We start from the raw sequence: 23,660 nt of genomic DNA on the forward strand, positions 1-23,660 counted from the left end.
AGAGGAGATTGATTTTAGATTTGGATCCAGAAGGTGCTTGTAACCCTCTAAAATTGATATTAAAAATGGCACACCACCTGTTTGACAAAATGCTTGTGCTGGCGAGAATATGCCTGGAAAATTTGACAAGCATTCAGTGTGAATCTTCTAACTTCAGAGCTCGATTTCTCTTGACCTAGGCTTCAAATGAAAATCTTCCCAACTACAAAGTTGTAGAGGGATATGAAATGAATATTTTTTGTGTTGAAATTGTCTTGAAATAATGCCTAGAACCACGTGTAAAATGATCCTGAAGTTGGTCACTTCACCATTCTCAAACTTTCCAAACTTATTCTAAGTGTAGAACTTTCCTTTTATGGCAACTTCAATTTTCAACTACCTTTCTAATTTTGGCAACTTTGATTAAACTTTTGATTTTAATGATTTTCAATGATTTTCCTTGACTAATTCACAAAAAAGTTAATAATATGGGAGTTGACCCTGATTTTGACCAAAAATACCAAAAGTCAACTGTTTGACTTTTCAGCTCCAGATGAATTTTCTTGATTAATCTGCTTCCAATTCAATTCCAATTAAACATTAACTGAAGGATTCAACTGAATACCTCCACATGGGCCTCATGACACCTCATATCATAAAATCAGCTTCTGATTAATAGTTGACCAAAGAGAAAGTCAACTGCGTTGACTTTGGTCAAAAACCCTGATTCGGGAAGACTAGATGAACTTCAAGCTTACATCCTCCAATCAATGCCTTGCGTTGAAGATTGTAAAACCCTAATTTCAAGATATTTTGATGAAGATATAATAACCAGATGAAACCCCATATGTTCTCCTTTTAATCAGAAATTACTTTCAAGAGAAAATTCTTTTCTTGTCAATTTTCTTATAGCAATAGCAGTGCTATGAATGCATGTATTGGATCATGACCTAAATGGGATATGCAGATGAATGTGAAGCTTAAGCTAGTTAGAAATTAAAATTAGGAGGGCAAATTTTGGGGTGCAACACATAAGCCTACGATCTCGAGACCCATAGGGTTAAACTGTTCGGACAAAGAATCCTAGAATTATCTGCTCCTACCCGACTAAAATTCGTATAAGTACCTCCTTGCATCTTGATGACGTGTGACAGTGGGTTATCTATGTAGAATTCGTAGACTCCGAGTAGGTTTGGGACCTTTGGTCGTTGCAGAACTCGGTTGGTTCTAGACCTGCTGAATTTAGAGAACCCTAAAATAACTGAATTGATATCATCAAAGATCAATGAAAGGGGAAAACATCGAGTAAAACCTAAAGGGGAAAAAAACAAAGGTCTTACGACCAAGAGAAAGGGTAAGGATGTCGGTTACGCAAGGAGAAGTGATTAGCACTCCTCACGTCCGTCGTACTCGACGGGATCCACTCTTGTTAGTTTAACCTATGAGTGTTATCTAAAAGTCTAAGATCTAATGCTATAAGGGATATGCATGAGAAAGGAAGAAAAGAAAATGCGTGTAAAAGAAGGAAATATTTACAAAGTTGTGGTCGTTCAGGCCCCGCGACATAATGCCTACGTATCCCTTTTAAGGAATCTGAGCAGCCGTAGTTCAGCTTACAAATTTTGATGTGTTTTGTGTTTTTTAGATGAACGATATTAAACGTCACATTTCACTGCTGCTCGACCTTTGGAGACTTAAACAATTGTCGTGGAAAGGAATTAAAATGTCCTTAAAGAGAAAAGAAAATTGAATGGGTTGGTGTTTTTTGATGTAAATAGTTGTGAACTAGATCCTAATGCAAGGATGCTCACATTTCTCCACTTTTTTAAGAGTCTGAAATTTATTAAGTATTTTATGTGTGTTTTATTGGTTTTGATGTAGATAGTTGTGAATTAATCCAATTGCAAGGATACTCACCTTTCTCTACTTTTGAAATTATTAAGCATTTTAAAAAATTGAAACGAAAAAGAAAACTAAATGCATTATGAAAGGGGAATTCTAAAATCCTAAAATTGTTATATACAATAGACCTAAAGTTGGGATTGAAATACTATAATATTTTGGGGTTTTTAATAGGAAAAATAAAGTCTAAATAAATATAAACTCTAATAATATATTTTTGTATTTTTAATGAGGAAAATAACATCTAATTCTAAACATGTTTTTGTATTTTTTATAAATTATGAGAAAACTAATATATTATATTTAGGAAATAATCAAATAATAAAAATAAAATAGAGACAAGTGAAACAAAATAAGCTTAAAAGACAATTAAAGTGATGGTGTAAAGATAAATTCGAGTTGGCTTCATATGTCAACCGGCCCAGGAAAATACTAACACAAAGGGGAGTATTATGCTGAAATGTAAGGTGATAATATGAAAAAACATTAGGCTTAATCTGGACCAGGTTGACATGGGGGGCCAAACGAAATAAAAAAAGAAGAGAATTTCTTTATTGACCCCCCTATGGGGGTGACCCCCAGTGAAATTCCCAACTTGCCCCTGCTTCAGAGATGTATCTACGAAGTATTTTTTTTAGATTTTTTTTAGACTTCGGAAATGCATCTCTGAAAACACAAAATAATTAGTGTTTTCGGAGATGCATTTCCGAAATGCATGAAATTTCAAAAAATACGTTGCTTTTAACAATCAGGTATTATTTCAGAAGTACATTTCCGAAATAATGTGTTTATATACCATTTTCTCTCCTTCACTATTTCATCATTTTCTCCAAAACAAACCCAAACCCTCTCCAAAACTTTCATCAATATCAATCCATTTTTCGTCTCAAAATCAAGTTTCAAACTGTTGATCACGTTAAAGGGAGCATAAAAAGCTACAATTTGAGGTAAACATCTCTCATTTCATCCCATATTTCACTACATTGTTGCTGTTTTCTGTGATGAAAACTCCGTCAGTTCGGAAGTTCATTTCCGAAATAAGTCACCTAACAAATTTCGGAAATGTACTTCCGAAATTATGCCTGGCAGTATTAAAAAAACAGTTTTGACCATTTTTGCTAATTTTTGCATATGTTAGGTATGGTGCATCCGGATAACATTGTCGCCGATGACATAGTAGTTCCGGAAGATGTCAACATTAATAACGATCCGGTTAACGATGTTAAATCCATGATCAACGCGGTGGATGTACGAAAACAATTTACAAATGATAGGAGCTTCGCTTGTCGTGAATAATTGCTTGATTGGGTTTGTAGTGAAGCTAGTAAACTTGGATTTGGCATTGTTATTTTAAGGTCTGAAAATGGAAATAGTAGACGACAAACTATTGTCGTTTTGAATTGCGAGAGGGGTGGGAGGTATGTACCAACAAACCGGGTGTTAAAACATGAAGACACGGGATCGAGAAAGTGTGGGTGTCCGTTTAAGTTGCGCGTGACTCGGAGGATTGATGATTTGTGGCGTTTAAGTGTCATTTTTGGAATTCATAATCATGCCTTGGATGCCAAGCTACACGGGCATCCAACGGCCTGTCGGTTGTCCCACGAAGAGAAGAATGTTATTTCGGATTTGTCGATAATCAAAGTGGCGCCGAGAAACATACTTGTCGATTTGAAGCGAAAAACACCAGATAGCGTTTCAAATATCAAGTAAGTATACAATGAACGACACAATCTTAAAGTCTTGAAAATGGGCCCTCGGTCGGAAATGCAATAACTTTTGAAATTATTAGGCAATAACCAATACGTGTCAAGCTTTCGAACGTGCGAGGACAAAGTTACGGTGCGTGATATTTTTTTGGACTCATCCCGAAAGTATCAAATTGTTCAACATATTTCCAACCGTTCTTGTGATGGATTCGACGTACAAGACCAGCAAGTATAGGCTTCCGCTTCTAGAGATTGTCGGTGTGACCTCGACGAACAAGACATTTTCGGTTGAATTTGCTTTTTTGGAATGTGAAAAAGAAGATAACTTTACATGGGCTTTGGAAATATGCAAGTCTTTGTTGGTTGATCAAAAGAATATGCCAAGTGTCATTGTTACCGACCGAGACAATGCTTTGATGAATGTGGTCGATACCGTCTTCCCGACATCGACCACATTACTTTGTCGGTATCACATAACGTGCAACGTGAGAAGTAAGCTCAAACCCGCGGTTGGCACGAAAGATAGGACGGATGAAAACGGTAAAGTCATCAAAGTTGGTGTTGTGGTGGATAAGATTATGGCCGCATGGAGGGAGATTTTAGATGCACATTCCGAAGACTTGTATACCGAGAAATTGGTACACTTTAGGTCTTTGTGCGTTTCTATTAAGACTTTTTGTCATTATGTCGAATCCACTATCCTTGACAAAGTAAAGGAAAAAGTTGTTTGTGCTTGGACAGATCGAGTAAGACATCTTGGTTGCACTACAACTAACCGAGTTGAATCCGCACATGCGACGTTGAAGAGATGGTTGGGTGATAGCAAGGGGGTTTGTGTCGGGGATGAGACACCGTGAACCAAATGCTTGAAAATCAACACAATGAAATTCAAACATCTTTCGGTCGGAGCAAGATGGTTATGGAACACCGGTATAAGGTCCAAAATCTATTCTCGCAATTGATTTACAACATATCTCGTTCGGAATTTAATTTTATGTTTCATGAGGCGAAGCGGGCGGAGACAACGGGTCCAGATAGTTCTAAATGCGGGTGCACAATTAGAAAAACATACGGGCTTCCATGTGCTTGTATACTTTCTAAAAAGATGAAGTTGAATTCATCGATACACATGGATGAAGTAATCGACCATTGGAAGAACCTCCATATTGATGATTTTGAGCCGCTGAAAGAAAATGATTCCAAAACCAGAGGAGCCACACAAAGTCTAAAGGATGGATATTTAGATCTAAAGGTGTAGGAGTTTTCTTTCACGTGCAAATTGAAACCCTTTAATCATAACCTGGGACAGGGTAGTTACTCAGTTAACTTAATTATACTAGCTGTTGTTTACACAAATAATGATGGGTTCCCGCAACTAATAAGTCATGCAGTCAATATCCACCAAAAAGAAAAAAGCTGCTAAATTAAAACCTATGTAGGAGACTTATCGAAAATTAAGACATCCCGCTGACTGTAATCTCAAAATAAACAGTTCAGGCAAAAGTTAGGGATAATAAAGTCAAAAAAGAGGTCACTACAAATCCTCGACAAAAGAAAAATAATGATTGCCTTTCCAAATAACTTTTCGGTGCTTCAACCATAATCAAATGTCAATGTTACGAATTCAAGACCGGCTAGAACTTAAATGCAAAGTTAACTGAGCATAAGATCGAAGAACATCACGAAGATTGGGATGGGTACAAATAAACTTTGAGCCATTATCCTTTGTTTCTTAAACCGTGAACCAAGCCATGTTACAACCCTTGAAAGTCCTAACTGAAGCATGGTTAGTTCGAAAGTGTATTGTTACCAAAGGTATCCTGACTCCTTAAGGTTTACCATAAACATTGAGCTGATATCATGTTTTTACAAACATCGCTTTCTTACATCTTTTGTTTTACTAAAAACCGTTTTTAAACTTCAAGACAGACATATGCATTGCATTTTTATGAGTGTCATTATAAAATGATTTTGTCTACATAAGTTCAAATGTTGGCATCAGGAAGAATCTGCATGGGGCATGACTAATGTCTAAAAGTCCTCCCGACAGATAAATTTGCAGAGACGTCTCGCATGCATGACTCGGTTAGCTAAAAGCTTGTTTATACAAGGGGCATGACATATTATTATCCCATCTACTGGAAAGCTGGTCGTGATTCATAGAATCTCTCAGAGGTACTGAACAACCAGAGAAGTTAGTCCATCACTGGGGGCGTGTCACATCAGTCACAAATCTCAACAAATGCTATTTAGCTACTAGCATCAGGTGGTGTCAGTATCTGTCTATCCTTTGAAGATTTTATTCCAAACTCAAGTATCAAGCATACCAGGCTACTGATTCCAGGAGCATGTATATTCCCGCAAGCAAAAGACCATATGTGGTTAAAATTGTTTTCCAACAGCAAGTACTCAAAGACGTGGGGCAATGAAAAGTTGAAATCTCTGGGAACCTTCCCCACAAAGCAGTTTTCATAATATCTCCACACATAGCAAACCTAAAGAATTTGTCTTCAACCGATCTCTTCCCAACAGAGACTTGGTTCCCCAACGGAGTTTATACCTCTGATACTGCCGGTTCTCCGACACAATATTCTTCTCTAGCATGGTTTATTCAGACTCGCTATTTCCATCAAAGAGGACGCTCAAAAGTCTGGTCAGATAGTGTACTCACCTCTCTTGTCCCTAGGATACATCAGGATCAGATCATTTAAGTTACTCTCATCCCCAAGCGAAGATAAAAAATCCCCAGCGGGATATCATCGAACGAAAGATGGGAATTCTCAAGCCTCTTGTCATTATCTCCAGCAGCATACAGAGATTTATTTTCTCAATCAGCATTTGCTATACAAGAGTTATCAATATGCTTCAACTATATAGTCCATCCCTGCATCATCATGAATACACGCATAACATACAATACTCTCGTTTATTTCGAGAACCTCATCACACAATACATGCATCATGACATTGCATAAAACTAATCTTTCCTTTTTCAGGTCACTTCATGATCAAAAGAACATTATCATCCAGACACGGTGTAAAGAAGATCATATCAACAAATCTTAACACTCATTCAAGAAGCAGATACAATCTTGATACTTAACTTTGGGTTATTCTTCAGAGAGAATTCAGAAACAATCAAAGAACTTCATACCTTTCTAGGAACCTTTATAGGTAGTCTTTTCTAAGACGTTTATCATCCTTTCTAGGAGCCTTTCTAGATAGTCTTGTTTAAGACGTATCATATCCTTTCTAGGAGCCTTTCTAGGTAGTCTTGTTTAAAACAAATCATATCCTTTCTAGGAGCCTTTCTAGGTAGTCTTGTTAAAGACGTATCATATCCTTTCTAGGAGCCTTTCTAGGTAGTCTTGTTTAAGACGAATCATATCCTTTCCAGGAGCCTTTCTAGGCGAGCCTTGTTTAAGACGTATCATATCCTTTCTAGGAGCCTTTCTAGATAGTCTTGTTTAAAACAAATCATATCCTTTCTAGGAGCCTTTCTAGGTAGTCTTGTTTAAGACGTATCATATCCTTTCTAGGAGCCTTTCTAGGTAGTCTTGTTTAAGACTAATCATATCCTTTCTAGGAGCCTTTCTAGGTGAGCCTTGTTTAAGACGTATCTCAGCCTTTTTAGGTAATCTCCCTTAACACATTTATCCAATCCTTTCTAAGACATGTCTTGCCCTTTTAGGGAGCTTTTTAGTTAGTCTTCTCTAAGACATTTCTTCCCGAGCATTGTTTAAAGCCTAATCTCCTTTAAATCAATAATCATAGTCTTCTTTAGGCCAATGATCTACCCTTTTCAGGAAACTCTCCAGGTAGTCTTCTGTGAGACATTACTTCATTTTAATGAATCTCTCCTTCAAACACAATCAATGCATATAACGTGCAACGTGAGAAGTAAGCTCAAACCCGCGGTTGGCACGAAAGATAGGTTGGATGAAAACGGTAAAGTCATCAAAGCCGGTGTTGTAGTGGATAAGATTATGGTCGTATGGAGGGAGATTTTAGATGCACATTTCGAGGACTTGTATACCGAGAAATTGGTACACTTTAGGTCTTTGTGCGTTTTTATTAAGACTTTTTGTCATTATGTTAAATCCACTATCCTTGACAAAGTAAAGGAAAAAGTTGTTTGTGCTTGGACGGATCGAGTAAGACATCTTGGTTGCACTACAACTAACCGAGTTGAATCCGCACATGCGGCGTTGAAGAGATGGTTGGGTGATAGCAAGGGGGTTTGTGTCGGGGATGAGACACCGTGAACCAAATGCTCGAAAATCAACACAATGAAATTCAAACATCTTTCGGTCGGAGCAAGATGGTTATGGAACACCGGTATAAGGTCCAAAATCTATTCTCGCAATTGATTTACAACATATCTCGTTCGGGATTTAATTTTATGTTTCATGAGGCGAAGCGGGCGGAGACAACGGGTCCGAATAGTTCTAAATGCGGGTGCACAATTAGAAAAACATACGGGCTTCCATGTGCTTGTATACTTTCTAAAAAGATGAAGTTGAATTCACCGATACACATGGATGAAGTAATCGACCATTGGAAGAACCTCCGTATTGATGATTTTGAGCCGCTGAAAGAAAATGATTCCAAAATCACCATCTCCGACAAATTGGAAGTGATAATGGATAAGTTTGCTAAAGCATATGACACAATGAAAATGCACATAAAAGAACAATTGCCAAAATTTGCATTTCCGGAGACCACCGATTTGAAACCACCATCTCAACTGGTTAAAATGAAAGGTGCGCCGAAAAAACCAAAAAATACGCAAGAAGGCTGTCATACCCCAAAATTTGCCCATCCTATTTCAAGATATTTTGATCCATCTGACTTTCAAATTCTCAAGCACTAAGGATTAGGCTCACTTACCTGTCTCCTAAGCAACAAGCCTCCAACTAGGGTTTTCTCTTTTCTCAAGAATAAATCAACTTCTGATGCCTCAAGTGGACTCCATGGCCTATCATATGCTTTAAAGGACACCCACATAAAAATTCAAGTTTCAATTCCAAGGATTGCTCAGTCAACTGCTCAGAAAGTCAACAGTCGACTATTTTGACCTAAAAGTCAACTGTGGTCAAAGTACAGTCAAAATTCCTGATTTTTTCAACAACCTTATTTTGAAGTATCATTCATCATTTGATCAAGGATTGATCATGATTCATCAGGAAAAGTTCAGAAATCAACAAAACCTAAAGTTTCTAAATTAGGGTTTTTTTTTACCTAAAGTCAACTGAACTTTGACCAGCCATAACTTTCACATGGAACATCATAAATTTTCCATCCAAAGCTCAATTTGAAGGAAATTGAATTCTCTACAAATTTCTCTCTCACAAGCTAAGTCCAAAAATGCTTCATTTGAGAGATATGAATCAAAAGATTATAGGTCATTTTTGAAAGACAACCAAAAGCCGTTTTTTTTCAAAGCCCATATCATCAAGATAAAATCCTCAAATGGAAAAAAGCTTACAAAGTGGCTTGTAGAGAACATCTTAAGGTTTCCAAAAAGTCCTAGAACTCCTCCATATCTTAAAAGTTGAGGGAGATATGCCTTGTCAAAGTTGGACCATTTTAAAGGAAAAAATGTGAAATAAGAGGCTTCAAAATGGATTTCTTTGCAAAGAGGCCCAACTTATTATGACCCAATCTTGTTCCCCAAGTCATCAAAGATATTCAATCCTAAATCCACGAATTTGTGATGAAAATTTGATTTTATTTGAATTTTTATTCATTTAAAAGGTGATTTAAATCAAATAAATGATGAAAAATACAAGGAGATTTGATTTGCTTTGATTTCCAATCAATTAAACATCGTATATTCTCTCTAATTTCGTGCACAATAACTTTGGTGAGATTGGATTGAGATTGAGCAAAATTGGAAAGATTACGAACCATATTTCATCAAATTTCCAATCTATGATTCAAGGAGATTTGATCCAAACTTTCAACCCTAATTTCATTCATTATATAAGGATAACAAACTCAGCCAGTAGGGGACGAAATTTTGGAGAGAAAGCACTAGGGTTTGCAACTTTAAAAAACTTCAAGAATAGGAAAATTTGCATCTCTTGTTTCAAGCATCCTCATGGCTTTTTAATCATTCAATCATCTCCATAAGGTAATACTGAGTAAGTGTGTATGATCTTTTGACTCCCATAACTCATGAATACGCATACCATGTTCATCACATTTTTTCCAATTCTTGAAATTCCATAACTCGTGATTCAGCGTGTTTAAATGAGATATAATCACATTTATAAGTTTCTGGTAATGTATAGGGAAGAATAGAAATGTTGGTTGGGAGTTTTGATGCAGGTATCGAGATGTGCCATGGTTAGGGCACAAAGGTCATGGTGCTTCGTTTTCCTAGCTAGAGCGCTTGTTTTCGAAAAGTAACCGTGCCATTGAAATCACAACACCTTAATTAGGTGATCTGGGCAATCTTTGTTTGTGTGGAACTCGTATTTTGCAGGTTTCCAAGTCGAAGATGAAGGGACGAAGAACCTGCGGAAAAATCCGCAGGAAATTCCGTTGGAAAAACCGCAAGTATTTCCACAGCGTCTGAGGTTAGGGACGATGACATGGGCAATTGACTGCTGACTGCATGCGTGGCATCACCAAGGCATGCCATTGGAGGGTCAAAGGGTCAAGCGCACTGACCTCCTCTCTGATTCGTCATTCCAAAAGCACCGGGCCCCATTTTGATTTGTTTTTTTATTTCCCATTTAATTGACTTTTTCTATATTTAATTTCATGGGTTTGTTTGTTTGTCATAAGAGACAAATAACACAATTGGCCAAAGGAAGGATGATTAAGGTTCATGTCCTGTGTTCAATCCCAGGCGCAGACAGCTTTATTTTTACGAATTATTTCTTCACAGATCCAGTGCATCGCCCCACGCCTGCATACCATGCGCCCTCAGCTGATCACCATCAGATTTCCTCAGGGACCAGATCCAACGCGCCCAGCAAGCAGCCTCACCATGGAACCTCGCAAGCCAACCACACCTAAACAAAGCTAAGTTCTTGTTTTTTTGTTTTTTTAATTTCTCTTATTTGTTTTGTTTTTTTATATAATTATTTTAAAATTGTTTTTTTACTACAACTAAAAACAATTTAGGATTATAATTTAGTATTTTAGGTTTTCATATAAAACTTTGTAATTAGTTTTTTTTTAATTTATTATTATTATTAAATTTGTTTTAATTAATTAAATATAGTTTTTAGGTTAAATAACTAGATAATTAATTTAAATTAGTTTAAATAATTAGGTTTAATAATTAATTAATTTAAATAAATATTAGGTTAATTAGTTAATTATATTTTAGGCTAATTAAATCAGGTTTAGATAATTAGGTTTTTTTAAGGTTTGTGATCAAAATAATTTTAAACGCTAACCCTAGTTTGGGTTTTTAACCTGCTTCGTTCTATTAACCATGATTAACTTTTGTCGCATTCAGGGTTTGCCTTTTGCCATGCTTTTTATTTGTTTGCCTAAATTATTACCATTTTAATTTTTGATCTGTCACATTATAATTGTTGAGGTCTTTAGTGCACTAACTTTTCTCTTCTTCATTCGTAAATTTCAGGGTTGATCAAGGAGCGATGAAGGTTCAAGATATTTTATTATTTTTCCTTCTTATTTTCTGCCTTTATTCTTTGCCTTTATTTTTCTGCACCAACGAGTTTTTGGCCATGTAATCCCCCACCCGAGGCCTTGTAATAGTTAGGTTTTGTATTATTTGTTTATAATTGCGTGGTTAGTAATCTTAGGGAGTGCAAGCCTTGAACTGAATTAGCATCACTAATTACAAGATAAAATAACTGAATTTAACCACGTGATTGTGTCACACACACACTTTTAGGGTAATCCCTCTCGTTGCCTTGTTGCCTTATTACTGTTGCATGTTGCCTTATTGTTGCTGCCTTGATTGTGAATAATAGTCAAGTCCCTCGATTCCGAGGATACCTCAAGCAAGGTTGCCTTAAAGAATAAAAATCATCTAGTCCCTCGATGCTGCCTCGGAAAAATAAGATGATTGTCCTATTGCTAAGATATCCTCGCATGATGCCTAAAAAGATTAATGACTATTCTATCCTCCCCTAAAGACTACCTACCTCTACATGGTAGGGACAATTTTATGGCGAACGATACTTCGATGACCCTACAAATCCAATGAAAGGACTACCTGCCCTTCTTATGGTATGGATAGCCCTTTCAAACGAAAACTTAAAGAACAAGAAAGACAATCTTAGGTAGGTGCTCTTAAATGCTTGCTCCACATTCAAACTTTCAAATTACTTTTCACACCTCCTTTCTCAAATCAATTCAAAAAGGATACGCTTATTTACAAGCTAAAGTCCTTATTCAAAAATCTTTTCTAAACACACACGACACTTCAAACATTTCAAACAAATAAAAGTGAGCTAAGAAATTAAGAGCCCATGGATAACCATGGATACAAAGGATGCTTACACCTTCCCTTTGTATAACTTACCCCCCGAACTCAAAGTCTTTTAAAAGGTCTTTTCTGTTCTTTTAGCCTTTCTATATATTGGATAAAATAAAAGTCGGTGGCGACTCTTGCTATCCGCAACATTTTAAAAAGTCAGTTCTCCCACCGTATTACAAAGACACATCAACCAAACGATCTCCTTCCTACTTTGAACATGTTGAGGCATTGATCCCGGATTCACCAACACCAAAGTCCAAGTGTACTGGTAACAAAGGAGCGCGTATTTCGAAGCCGCCTCGCACACCTCCGATCAAAAAATCTCCCATGATCTACATTGATGAGATGCCGCTTTTTATGCACAAATATATTGATAACATAGTTGATGTTGGAACCGACGGTAATTGTGGATATCGGGCCGTTGCGGGTTTGCTCAGAAAAGGAGAAGAAAATCACACTGTAATTCGACGGGCACTTATTTTGGAGTTGACTTTGCATAGGGACATCTACGCCCGACTCTATGAAAATCAAGAAAACTTTGAGAAACTACATGATTCACTTGTTCCATCACTAAGCGGTATCGCCCCGATTTCGAAGTGGATGTCATTCTTCGATATGGGCCATCTTATAGCAAGTGCGTACGATCGGGTGTGTGTCGATTTGACGATATTTGGATTATGTGATACATTCTTTCAACTTGATAGCCGACCGCCTTTGGACGCGTCGAGCCGCATCATATGTATCGGGTATCTAAGATCGCGCCACTTTGTGCAAGTTTTTTTGAAACCGGGGTGTCCTATACAGGCTACTTCTTGTCAGTGGACGGCACATCATATAAATGAGGCGGAGACTTGGCCGGATCCTTTCGTTGAAAGAATGACAGAGTTTGAAGACATGATGAAGCAAGAGCGTGAGGAAAATAGAGAGCGGTCGAAGAACATACCGATTTCAGATCTAAGCGCCACTGATTGGTTCGGCGAATTTTAGTTTTAACCGGACCGTTTTTTTTTTGTAATGACCGGTGCGTGTCATTTTTTGTATGTATTTTCGTTTAGCATGTAAAATCAAATTGATTCAATACATATATAATATAAGTATGTTTAATGTTGTCATTGTTTATGTTGTGCCTATCTTGTGATATTATGAGTATTTGTTATGGTTATCTCAAAATAGAATGCAATGCACAAAATTTGATTTTTCATCTTTGTTTCTGCTAAATTCGGAAGTTCATTTCTGAAATATAGTTGTTTTTGGATTTATTTCGGAAGTTCATTTCCGAAACATCCACTGAATGCAAGATAAGGTTTGTTGGGTCATTATTACTCCAATAAGTCTATAAATACAACACAATCTTTTTCATCCTCATCACACCACAAAACACCAATGACACAAACCTACCCCTACCTAGGATTTGTCTACTTCACCAGTGGCTACCTGATGTCGTTCCAATTCCGCTTCTCGCGCGACACGTCATTCGCGGAATTGATAACGTCGCTCAACACGCTATTGCAATATCCGGAAAATCGGAAGGTTGTCAAGCTTTACCCTCGCCATCGGTTAACGACGAGGAAGACATTCAATTCACCCTATTTGAAGCCAAGAACGACGAAGATTTAGCGGTTTTGTGGACAACTTTCGACCAATTTTCTTGGAAGGGTCCGATTGAGTTGGATGCGAAACTTCAAAGATCGGGGACCGACGTTATCAAAATGTTGACTCATCCTCACCTACTCGTGTTTCACAATATGTAACTTTAATTTTATGTAATGTGATCTTTGTAATCTTCATCCTTTAAATAAATCGAATCATTGTTGTTTGTTATTTTTCTTCTGTATCAGACCTTATTTCGAAAGTACATTTCCGAATTCTTCAAAGGGGGGTGAATTCGGAGATGAACTTCCGAATTCACCTATTTTCTGGAAAAAAACATTATTTTGTATGTACATTTTCGAAATCAGTTTTTTTCATAAAAAAAAACATGTTTTCGGAAGTGCATTTCCGAAACCACCTTTCTTCTCATAAAAAAGTGACTTTAGAAATGCATTTCCGAAATAAAGGGGCATTTTGGGGTTTTCGCCACGGGTGACCAAGAACGTAGGGGGTCAATAAAGAAATTCTAAAAAAAAGAAACCTAGAAACTAAACCTAATGGCTGCTCACCTCTCTCTTTCTGTTCATACGATTCAACAACCAAACCTTCTTCATCTCTCTGCTTCAGTCCTCCCATACTCAATCTCTCTTGTTCCTTCATCGCTCTGCTTCAGTCCTCCCATACTCAATCATGTAGATTCAATCAATTAGTATTTCCAAGCAAGCAATATGAGTAAGTATATATCCATTCGAGCAATTTCGAGCCAAGAAAAATTTACCAACTCTGGATATCTTTTCATGTTTTGTCGTTGTCGTTGAAATTTGTTGAAGGTGAAAATCAATGTTGCGAAGGCAGAAGTTGTGAAGTCATTGATGTTGAATCAGATGTTGTTTGCTGAGTTACGATGATGATCAATATTGTTGGAATTTGTGAAGGATCGGCTCTGGAAGTGTCATACACTTGCAGGTACGGTTTTTTATGTTTGAATGGAAATTAATATAAAGTAATGTTGATTTCAGTATGAGCTTTGGATCAGTTCTTGGTTATTGAGATTTGGTTTCTCCCGTGTGGGTCTTGATGGTATGTGGTTTTTTGCAGGTTATTTCATGGAATGAAGATGGACGAATTGTGCTGGATATTTGTGTGCAAAGATTGCAAAAGGTTGAGTTGCTATCAGTAAACAAATTGAAGAATCTGTGAGGTTATGAAGTTTGAAGTTTGGAGAAGCTGTATGAAGGTGGATTTGCTCCAGGTTTGGGGAAGCTCTGCTTTAAGTTGGAGGAAGAAAATTTTAGGTGAATTTCTTGCAGAGTTTTTATGTCTTTTCTTCCCCCTTCTTCTGTGACTAAAGCTGTGCTTATAAAGGAGAATTGAGTTGAATTTTGGGGGGAAATAGGAGAGCATTTGAACAAAATTGATTTACTGATTTGTTGTCTTCTTGATACAGGTTTTGTCTTGACCATTTTGATATGATACTTGGAGTGTTTCTGCAGGTATGAGACAGCAGGTAGTGGAACAACAATTTTGGACAGCAAGTGGAATAATAGAATGGTACAATTTGGTTATGGTTTTGTAGAATTTTCATTTGGTTATAAGAGAAAAAACATGAACATGGCTTGATGTGGGACCAAAAAATGGCTTGGGTCAAAAAAATGACAAATGGGCTTTGGACAATATCAATGGACCTTCATTTTTATTTAGTACCTATCAAAAAAAGAACAAAAACAAATAATAGAACTAAAATAATATGAGAAAAAAGGATTTTAATAATTCTAATTTAAAATTCAACTTGATCTAAATTGAATTAAAAATTAAAATTATAAAACCGTGCAAGGACAAAATACTATTTAATTGTACAAATGCATGTAATGAATGTATATGGATATTTTTTATTTTTCAAAATGAGATGCAAATGGACGCATAAAAATGCTACACATATTTCTTTGAGATAAAATAAGAATTCTAAATGCAAATGATGCCAATGAACTGGAATCGTAGGGTGAAAAATCAGGGTGCAACAAATCCCAGTGGGTTCTCGACCGGTTGAAGTCTTTGATCTTTGAGAGGTTCTTGACATAGATGGGACCAGAAGCCCCAATGAGTTCATTTCTTGATGGCTTCATAGACCCCGCCATGTTCTAGATATGGAGAGGTCAGAAATCCCTAGTGGGATTCTGACTTTTAGTTCTTCTATTTTAATCCAATGCATGACCTTGTGATTTGTGATCATAACAGATTGTAGAGATTTTTTAGATGTCTATGAGCTTAGAAACTCTTGAGTAGGTTCAGGCTATAATCTTTTAGCTTGCCTTTGATTCTTTACCAAAAACCCGAGGCGTATATTAATAGATTAATATCTAGCCAATATGTATATACATTTGGGCGCTTAAACCGATCACATAGATTAAATATCTTTCTAGAGGTTTTGATAACCTGGTCTCGAACGGAGGAATTTTTTATCTTGACCGGTGCCAAAGGAATTTTTAAGCATAACCGGTTAGTTGTTTGACTCGGTTGGGAGTCATGCTTTAATCGAGGAATTTCCTAGCGTATCTTCGACCCATGTTATCACAGAACTCGATGAATTGTAAGCTTGGAGAAGTCAGAGAGCGCCAGGAGAATCCGACCTATTTATAATTTGCATTTTGTTTTTAGCCAAGTTGTGGAAGATTTTAGACACTCTTAATAGTCCTTATTTTCCGCATGATCCCGGAGGACCATTGGTGTGGTTATATAGTTATAATTCATTGACTCAAACTATGATGTCAACATTCAAGACTTAAACCATTTGCGGCTTTTATACGCTATGCTTCTGCATGTACTTATACTTCAGATCCCCTTTTGAGGAGCAGGATGAGGCGCCTTGAGCAAAACCTATCCCAGCTAGTTAAAATAATTTGTTCTCCCATTATGTCTAAGTTATTCCTATCCCTACTGTTTGGGTAAAGAAATAAATTAGCTTTATTGTCTTGGTCATTCTTTGAGGATGCATTTGTAATTCCTTCTCTAATTTGATCAGATGTTTCTTATTGAACATGACTGATGTTCAGAGTCTCTTGCAGGTTAAAGTTAAATTAAGGTTAGAGGCGCGAGGGCGTGACCGTGTGCAATTCAGAGGCCTAGAGGCACAACCGGCTTAGTGGAGGTTTATATGCCTAGAGGCGTGACCGGCTTCAGTGCAGATAGAGGTCTGAAGGCGTAACCGACTTTGGTGCAGAGATACCTGGAGGTGTAACCTGCTTCGGTGAAAACAGAGGCACGGAGGTGTAACCAGCTTCAGTGCGAGCAGAAGTCCGGAGACGTAACCGACTTTGGCCCAAGCACTACATTCTCGCCAAATTCATGCCAACACAAAGGTATCCTACACCTTCTACCATAAAATTCCTTAAATGGTGTCATTCTAATTCTAGAATGGAAATTATTGTTGTAAGTTAACTCTATCGGTGGAAGATGGTTATCCCAAGCACCTTTTTTCTAAAGAATACAAGCTCTCAACAAATCCTCCAAGGACTGAATAATTTTCTCTGTATAACCATCTGTCAGTGGATGATAGGAAAAACTCAACCTCATCTTAGAACCTAAACCCCCTGCAAACTCTCCCAAAATCTAGATGTAAACCTCGGGTCTCGATCAGAAACAATACTCGACAAAACTCAATGAAGCCTCATAATTACTTGGAAAATGGATATTAATCTGAATAAAATGCGCTGATTTCGTCAATCTATCAACTACCACCCAAATTGCATCATGCCCTCCAAGATTACTCGTTAATCAAGTCAAAAAGTCCATCGAAATTCTATCCCCCTTCCATTTTAGAACATCCAATTGTTGCATCATTCCTGCAGGCTTCTGGTGCTCAACCTTTGACTTCTGGCAAGTCAAACACACATATACGAACTGCACCACATCATGCTTTAGTCCTGACCACCAAAATATCTTTTTCAAATCCTGATACATCTTAGTAGCTCCTGAATGGATACTTAATCTGCTTCATTGTAGTATACTAGAGAGTGTGTGCGATATCACAATGATTAATTAACATATCCGTTGTGATAGACCTAAAGGTCCCAGGTTCGATTCTCAGTAGTGATATTTTGGAGTATGATTATGTAATATATATATATATATATATGTGTGTGTGTGTGTGTGTGTGTGTGTGTGTGTGTGTGTGTGTGTGTGTGCTTGTTGCTTTTGATGGGTCTTATCCGAAAAATGTCGGAAAAGGTGTTTCGTTTCATGGTATAGGTGTATCTTTAGAAGACATATTCAAAGACACTAAATAGGGAATTAATCGGGCCAAAATGAGTGAAACTTGAGGGGAGGAAGATGAAAATCATGAAAAGAACAAGGAAAATCATCCAATTAATAACGATGATATTCCTTTAGTACATTACAAAAAGCACATCAACACATGCCAAGATAAGTTTGGTTATCTCGTTATTACTTAGATTTCGTCCCTCACATTGCTTTGAATGTCATCTATAACTACCTTACTTGATGAGTTAAATAAACCTTGATTTTTCCAAACCTACTTGAGTTTTATGATGTATGATTTTTCATCCCACATCCGCAAGATCTTCGAGTAAGCAATAGAAAATGAGTTTTTAGAAGCAAATAAGTTGACGACAAAATAATATTGATTTTTATTGTAAATTGCATCATATATATATATATATATATATATATATATATATATATATATGGGGACAACTCAAGTGAGAACACTTGGTTATTGTCATACCCCAAATTTGTCCTACCCTTTCAATTTTATCTGGTTTAGGCTCATGCATTTCATAGTCTCATGTACATACCTCCCATTAGGTCATTAACATAACTCATGCATTAATTAATCAATAACTTGGCTTTGGGATCAAGGCTTGGAAGTTAGGGTTGTTACTTCACTAAAGCTCGATTCCTATGGTTCTTCTTTGAGTATTAGAGTGTGAAGACTAGGTTTCACAATGTGCATTGTGGACTTCTTTCTCATCAAGCTACAAGGGCTACTCTTCATCCAAGTGAGATCAAGGTCTTTCATATGAGGATTTCTTTGAGGCCGTGGGATCAGGTTGTAGTCATTCATTTGATTATAAATCCCCAAATACTTGAAGCACAAGTCATCATGCAGATCATGGTTGAATTGGTGGAGGCGACATAAAGCCTTCATTTTGTTGGTTTATGTCAAAAATTGAACAAGTTGAAAGAATAAGTGCAAAGTTACCTAAGGTTTGAACACTCAAAGCAATGTGACTTAAGTTTAAATGTTGGAAGAAAATGGTGGAAACATGGTTTAACAAGATGCGAAGTTCAGGAAAAATGAGCTTTTAACAAAGTCTAAATATGATTCATGCACAACGTGATTCATTCAAGTATCAATTGCTGTCCAAAGATTCAAATTCAAAACCAAATACACATCATTCAAAATCCATCCACATTTACACAAAATTCAAGTCTAAGTTATTTTCGCCATTACATTCCATAAAAAAAAAAAAGAAATACAAAAGAAAAGCTTATGCTAAACTATGTTCCTCTTCATGCTTCAATATATTCCAAGATCCCTGCAACTCTTCATGCTTCAATATATTCCAAGATCCCTGCAACCGCTTCATGGTCCTTGCCTCTTAACCCATTCCAATTCTGCATGATAAAACAAAACAAAAATAAAACGAAGTCAGTTCAGCCAAGGTTTAAGAAAAAAATTAGAAAACTCTGTAACAGAAGGTCAGGAGAAGAGAGAGCATAACAATCCCGGTACCACGGTTTCTCCATGTTCAGCCCTGCATCAAACATTCATAATTTCGATTAAGTCTTGCATTCACCTCAGTATGTACACAACATTCAATTGATTCACATTTATCCAAGGCTAATACGAATTCTGCATCAATACACACATCAAATAACCAAGACAGTTCCAAGAAGACATTTAAGTCCATACCAGTTCAGTACCTCTGTTCCGCTTGAAGAAATTACAGTCAGATGCGCTTCCCGATCGGCTAGTATACCATCAGATCCAGCAACTTGACAACAGGCTTGGGTGCAGCAAAACTGGCAGCATTGTATCAATCTCAAACTAATCCTGAATCAGTTGACTTTGTCAGAACAGTCCCTGCATAAGAGAGAGCGTATCAGTTCGGAAGTTTCTAAACATAACCGACAATTATTCAAAACAGCCCTGCACATAACACAATTCAGTTTACATCACCTCAAGCACATACATTCACACTCAGTAGCATTGTAAACAACTTCTAACAGGCTTTATGTGAACTTGCTAAGCCATCTTGCTTATTCAAGAAAAGAAAGCAAAACAAACTTCATGACAGTTTACTACATTCATACATGTTAATTCAAAATTTCCTAGGCTGCAGTTCAATATCTCACATACAATACATTCAAAACTATAACCAGCAGCCAAATCCACACACTTACATACATACATTTCAACCTACAAAACCTCCCTAACAGATTTTCAAACCCTTCCCATTTGTCAACTCTTTCCCAACTACTAACCTAACCTATATTACTAACGACCAACAGGATCTCTAACAGCATTTAACTAGTTTTTTCTATTTGATTCACTAACAGAGTTCCCTAACAGCTATCACCTAACAAACTTTTACAAACCAACTCAACTTCCCTAACAGAATAATAACTAACTTCTAACAGCTCAAAACCTCTATAACAGATTCATAACCAACTCCCCAACCTCCATAACCGCTTAATCCTCACCATCCAATCACTAACCGAATCCCCCAGATCTAATGGCCCTCAATCCTCTCTTCTAACTAACTTCTCCCTCATCAACAACCTATATATTCTCCTCCCCCTCCAATTCAGAACCATACACGTTCACTTCATACCTCTCCATCACTCTCACTCTCTGCAAATTCACACACTCCATTCACCACCTACGCAAGTCTCTCATCACTCTCCATCATCACCATTGTCACCTTCTTCCCCTCTCAGTTTTCACACTTTCTCTGCAACAAAACCTTCTTCATCCTCCCTCTCACTAAAGCTCCTTCGATATACTTCTCGAAGCTTCGACGTCGAAGCATCGACGAGGTAGAGCTAAACCTCACGCATCATCCCCACCGAATCCTCCTCCGTATCCTACAATTCAACAGCGATAACATTTCACTCTCTCCCTAATTCTCACTCGGCATCTCGCAAAGAATCAGAAAGGAAGAAGAAAGAGGATTGTGGCGAACACAAGATTAAGAGAATTCAAGAACTCTACCTGAAGATTGTCGTGTCTCCCGGCGTTTACATCGCATAAGCATTCGTAGAATTCTCATCACAGGACTTCAATTGCTCCATCTCCAAACTCAAGAGGCACCGGACTTGTCTCCGGTAGGTAAGCCTTGGAACTCTTCTCATCTTCATTCATCCTTCGTCTTCTTCACGCTTCTGCATAGATTGAGTCTCCATGGATCATAAACTGGGAGATTCACAATTCAATTGTCGCTTTGTAATTGGAATTCCACACTTAGGGTTCTAGAGGATTTTGTTAGATTAGGGCGAATTAGGTTGAAATTGACGAGGTGAATGCAAGAAATGGACCGGAGGTGGGGTAATTTTGTTTGTTCATGACGGCGTTTCGTCGGATTTCTGTTAGCCGGAGAAGGGATTTGAGGGCGGCGCCGTCGTACCATCTGAGAACGAGAGTGAAGAGATGAGAACGAGAGAGGGGAGTTGGTTTGAGAAGGTGGATGGTCACAACCGAATAAACCCTAAATTTCCTTTTTACTTATTTTCAATTTCTATTGCCATTAGTACTAACCACATTTAATTAGGAATAATGGAGTTTAGTAGACGTATTAGGCTAATCATGATAATTAGTTTTAGTTAGAATCTGAACAAAAACACTATGGGCCACACGAATTGCTAGCTACACCCCACTGAGGCCCATGCCATCCCCTTTTGGCAAACGAAATCTGTGATAAAAAAAATTGCTTCTGGGCTCAATTTTGGGCCCTGCGCACAATTGCTGATTACACCATCATTTTCAATATTTCCCCCCTAAAGTTCACTTTCTTTTAGTTAAATTTAGATTTCATTTTCCATTAGGTAATAAAAACATAGCAATATAATCAATAAAACTTGATAGATTTTTAGTTTTTTTTTCAAGAGCTTTATTTTTAGTTTCTTTTAGTAATCTCTACATAAAATCAATGAAATTTGTTAGATTTTTAGGCCACTTTTAGGTTTGATTTTAGTCTTAGAATTTTCTCATAAAAAACTCATAAAACAATAGTAGTTTTAGTTTAATTTTCCATTAATGCTTGAATTGTTTTTGTGCTATGTTCATATTATTTTGTATAATTCTTGTGTGGTTTTTGTTACTTGTTTTTGGCCATATTTTTGGCCTATCTTGCTAATATCATTAGTATGCCCCTTTTAGGATCCCATTGCCATGTTAACATTAGACTTAGATTAGAGTGACAACTAGGCTTAGAAATTAGGCTAGTCTCCCACTTTCTCATTCTTTTTCCTTTACAACATAAAACATCTAATAAATATTCAAAATAAAATCCCCATAAAAAATACAAAGAAAACACTTAAAACACTAATAATCAAAGTGAAAATTCTTAAAAAGGGAATGGAAGCTTGAACGTCCCTTGCTTAAGGGAATGTTCGAGTGCTTGGATCTCCCTTGCTTAAGGGTCCCATTCAGGCGTAAGTTCCCAACTTCTAAAAAACACAAACCAAAGAGTAACTCGAGTTTCCCTTGCTTAAGGGATTTCCTCGAAACACTCAAACTCTCTCTCTTCTCTCTTTCTTAAGGGCACCGTTATTTCCGCTCCATTGCATCCTAGGTTGATCCCTTATGCAAGAGCGCGAACGTTAACGCCGCCCAACTAAAAAACACAAAACAAACAGAAAATCGTGAGCCGAAATACGGCGCTCTGATTCCTGAAAGGGATACGTAGGCATCAAGTCGCGGGGCTTGAACGAGCACACTTGTAAATAATTCCTTTTTTTCCCCGTATTTCTTTTGCATTCATTCGCATATAGACATAGACATAGTACACACCCTTTAGATAGAAACAAACATAGGTGGATACCATCGAGTACGATGGGCGCGAGGGGTGCTAATACCTTCCCCTTGCGTAACCGACTCCCGTACCTTGATTCTCTGGTTGCAAGACATTGTTCCTTCCCTTTGTTAGGTTTCCTGATATTCCTTTCCCTTATGGGATAAATATATTGGTGGCGACTCTGTTCATTTTTCGCGAGCGTGCGACAGCTGGCGACTCTGCTGGGGATGACATAAGCAAGTCGATCCTAGCCTTTGTTTGTTTCTTTTATTGGGTGTTTCTTTGTTTATTTATATGTTTACATCTTGTATATATGTTTGCATATCATGTTTACTTTCCGCATGCATCTAGACTATATTATGGGTCCTCGTGGGGGCCACATATTTTTCTGCTTTGTTTTGCAGGTGGGGGGTTTGTGTGAGTTAAAAGGCCCACTACCCAGGCCAGTGACACATAGGATTAGCGTGGATGCTCATGTTGACTCCCGTGGCTCTTGCTACGATCGAGCTTGACATGGGGTACCACAACTGGGCGAGGTTCTTTCATGGAACACTGTGTCTGGCACGCTTGTTGCCTCAAACACTTTGTACCCCATGGGAACTGTAGACCCTGGTGACCATTAGGGACCACCTGTCCGTGTCTAGAATACATACCCGTGAGATTGGGGTGGGACAGGAAACCTTGACTCCTACATACCTTTGGCTCTTCATATTTGAGGTCGGACCTTTATTTGGTCTGTTCTCATGGTGCTTGATCTTCTGGTATTCAAAAAAGGCGTCGAACCTTTGATCCTGTGACATCCGACCTACATCATTTATCCAGAGATTGTACAGATGCTTCTAAGATTATTTGGACCTTGATCCCATGTTTTTGCATTGCATAACATCATTGCTTTATCCACTTCATTTGTGTGGGATCCTAACGTCTTTTTCCAAAAAAAAAAAAAAGAAGAAGAGAAAAAAGAAATAGAAAAAG

At 37.5% G+C, this 23,660-nt stretch overlaps 1 long non-coding RNA gene across 1 annotated transcript; it reads right to left on the reverse strand.

Moving 5' to 3' along the window:
• Positions 1-19,069: 19,069 nt before the first annotated feature.
• Positions 19,070-21,353, reverse strand: LOC131631735 (uncharacterized). Its single transcript, XR_009292800.1, has 4 exons — positions 20,885-21,353; positions 19,583-19,753; positions 19,403-19,424; positions 19,070-19,284 (listed from the first exon to the last, which is right to left on the reverse strand). It is a non-coding gene; the product is annotated as an uncharacterized LOC131631735 (long non-coding RNA).
• Between the last annotated feature and the right edge of the window lie 2,307 nt (positions 21,354-23,660).

The sequence above is a fragment of the Vicia villosa genome, unplaced genomic scaffold (assembly GCF_029867415.1).
Source record: "Vicia villosa cultivar HV-30 ecotype Madison, WI unplaced genomic scaffold, Vvil1.0 ctg.000858F_1_1, whole genome shotgun sequence".
Lineage (NCBI taxonomy): Eukaryota > Viridiplantae > Streptophyta > Magnoliopsida > Fabales > Fabaceae > Vicia > Vicia villosa.